At 42.3% G+C, this 3,036-nt stretch overlaps 1 pseudogene; it reads right to left on the reverse strand.

Annotated features, from left to right (window-relative positions):
* Positions 1–1,528: 1,528 nt before the first annotated feature.
* Positions 1,529–3,030, reverse strand: LOC121814409 (annotated as a pseudogene).
* Positions 3,031–3,036: the final 6 nt, after the last annotated feature.

Below are 3,036 nucleotides of genomic sequence, written 5' to 3' on the forward strand. Positions count from 1 at the left end.
ACTTGGCGCCTAGAAATCCTGTCCATAAAAATTCATTGATAAATTAATTCATCACAAATTTGTGAGTGACCTACACCACTGATCCAAAATATGTTTCATATCTGTATGAGGGACTCAGTGAATATTTTCGGACCTGTATTTTGCACAGAAAAACCACTGAGGTGTTCACAAACACATTCAGACCTCGAAACCCAAACCTTGATGCATCTTTGAAAAACTGCTACATACTTACATACTTCCCATCAAAACTTATTCAAGTACAGCAGCATCTGGCAAACAAGTACTGTTCTTTTAGTTCAATTCTACAACATCTCACAAAACTAATAAAGTTATCACGTGACTGCAATCAGTTACAAATGATTTGAAACCAGAGATGGAGGCAGATTAATCAACTAATTTTTACTTCTGGTGTATTGTTTAAGCACACTGACTGTGTCTTGCCCTTAAAGTGAAGCATGTTGTTGTTATTGCTGTCATTATTATTATTATTATTATTATTATTGTTATTATTATTATTATTATTATTACTAACAAATAGTTTCATTCTTATTTGCTGTAGATCTCCCTGGTGTGTTCTGGGTGTAGTTCCACATTATGTCCACTAGATGTCACCGGAAGCTTTGGATAAATGGTTCAAATAGGCCCAGGGACCACGTTTAAGCCACACGTCATTATTATCATCAGTCTGGTCTCAGGGCCCTATTTCAGGAAGCCGGTTTGGAAAACTCAGAGTGAAAAACGACACTCACGGTTGAGTAACCCCGAACTGTCCAACTCGGAATATTCGGTTTCAGAAAGGCTGATAACAAGTAGTTCAGTCAACGCAGAGTTGCGCTAACCCCAAGTGAAGCGCGCGGACGAGGATACATAAAGCCCTGATAAGCGGAGCACAGATTAAGCGAGTCACCATGGAGACGGAGGCCCGAAAAACAGGTGGGGGTCCTCCACCACCACCACTCACAGAGGCTGAGCAGTTGGCCCTCAGCCAAAACAGTGGGCGCCCTGTGGCCGAAGGCATCTCTGCGGGGACATCCTTGAGTCAATAACCCCGCAAGACACAAGTGCCTACATAGGGGGTAAATTCAAAATAATACATGATGTGCATACATCCTTTCTTCACAGTCACCTTTGCAGTGCTCTCATTCATTTGATAAACTCTTTACCATAATGGATTATTTTGTAGTGAAGTCATTTTCCTACTGATTTTGCCTTCCCTCAGTCTTGGTTGTCTTTGAGAGCATAATGACAATGAAGTGTAAGGTGATTGGTATGTTTGTTAATTGCCATTTGGTCCCTTGTAAGTTATAAGTGACCTGTATAAACCTCATATTCTATCAGTTGATGGTGGTGGTGTACTGCATCTGGTGCAGCCTCCTGTTGAGCCAGACCAACATGCAGTTGTGAGTAATACTCCACAGATTATATGAGTTTACAGTAGAACAGCAATGTTGTTTATTTCTTTACTACAGGAAAATAATGAAGAAACATTGACAGCTGTTACAGAGGAGGAAGCAACAGAGACACTTTATGAGGTTTACATCTTTTAATACTTTGTGTACAGGAAATACAGGCGACCAATAAAGCCAGTTGAACAAAAATCTGTTTATTCTTCTTTCAACATGTTGAGGTGATGGGTCAAAAGAAATGATTGTGACATATGGTGTCTCTGACTGCGCTTCCATCTTGTATGTCCGTGGGAGGGTCAGGATGTTCATGGTTTGGATCACTGCTGATGTTTGGTTCAGAAGGACAGTGTTCTCCTCTAATTGTGGCAATGTTGTGAAGAATCACACATGCCACAATAATGTCACATGCCCTTTCTGGGGTGACCCTGAGTCCTTGCAGGCACTGGAACCGGGCCTTAAGCATTCCGATAGTCATTTCAATTCTGGCTCTTGTCCTGCAATTAGCCAGATTATATCGCTGCTGTGGGCCCGGTTCAGGGTCAGGGTAAGGGGTAAGCAAATAGGGTAAACATGGATACCCCCTATCACCAAGCAAGTAGCCAGTGAACTCTCCTAAGACAGAAGGATACACTTCAGTTCAAATGTCCCTGAAGCAATTGGTCTTTATATATTTTAAAGTATTCTCAACTCACCATGTCCAAATTTTGTGCTCAGTGTACATTCACGGAATATTTGTGAGTCATGGACAGAGCCTGGCCACTTGGCTTCCACATTTGTGATAATGTTGGCAGCATCAATATGATCTTCACAGTGCAGAGAACACAAATTAGCATCCATTACTATAATGAAATAATTTGTTAGTTTGAAATGCTACAGGGAACTATGTACCTGTACATTAATGCTGTGGAAAGACTTCCTGTTCACATAGTCTCCTTCATTTACTGAAGGAGCAATGATTGGAATGTGAGTGCCATCTGTACAGCCAATCACGCCTGGGAACCTGAAAATAAATGTAAAATTTAAGTAGTAGTTCAAGTATCACCACATCATGAATTAAGTTTGTTCATCCTGATACCTGCAATTTTGTGGCATCCCTCTTTGATAAATCTTGTGGGTCTATGACCGGGGAACACCACAAACGAGTACAGGAGACGTTTCAGTGCAACTGTAACATTCCTGACTGCCCGACAGACGGTAGCCTTGGAAACGTGCTCAGCGTCACCAATATTATACAGAAAGCTCCCGTTTGCAAAAAACCGAAGTGCATACAAATAATATGTAATGAACTGAGAGGATGTCCGCGATGTCACATGGCAATATTAGGCCTGAGGATGTTATTCAAATAACTTATAGATTGTGCTGAGAAACGGTAACGTTCACACAGAAACTCATCAGGAAATGATAAAATGTCCAAACGCGATCTGATCACTCTCTCCCGGCGGAGAGCTCTGCGGAGAATTTGGGCTTCACGATCTACCGGCTCTTCACGGAAGGGACACGCCATGTCTGACACTTCCTACTGTCAGGTTTCCGACAAAGGGGCGGGGTCAGTCAGGGTTAGTTGTGGTAAACCTGCTAGGGGGCAGGTTAGCTTCACGGCGTGTGTCGTCATAGTGACTCACTCAGGCTG

This window comes from Haplochromis burtoni, unplaced genomic scaffold (genome assembly GCF_018398535.1).
Source record: "Haplochromis burtoni strain Fernald_Lab_line unplaced genomic scaffold, NCSU_Asbu1 Contig_44, whole genome shotgun sequence".
Classification (NCBI taxonomy): domain Eukaryota; kingdom Metazoa; phylum Chordata; class Actinopteri; order Cichliformes; family Cichlidae; genus Haplochromis; species Haplochromis burtoni.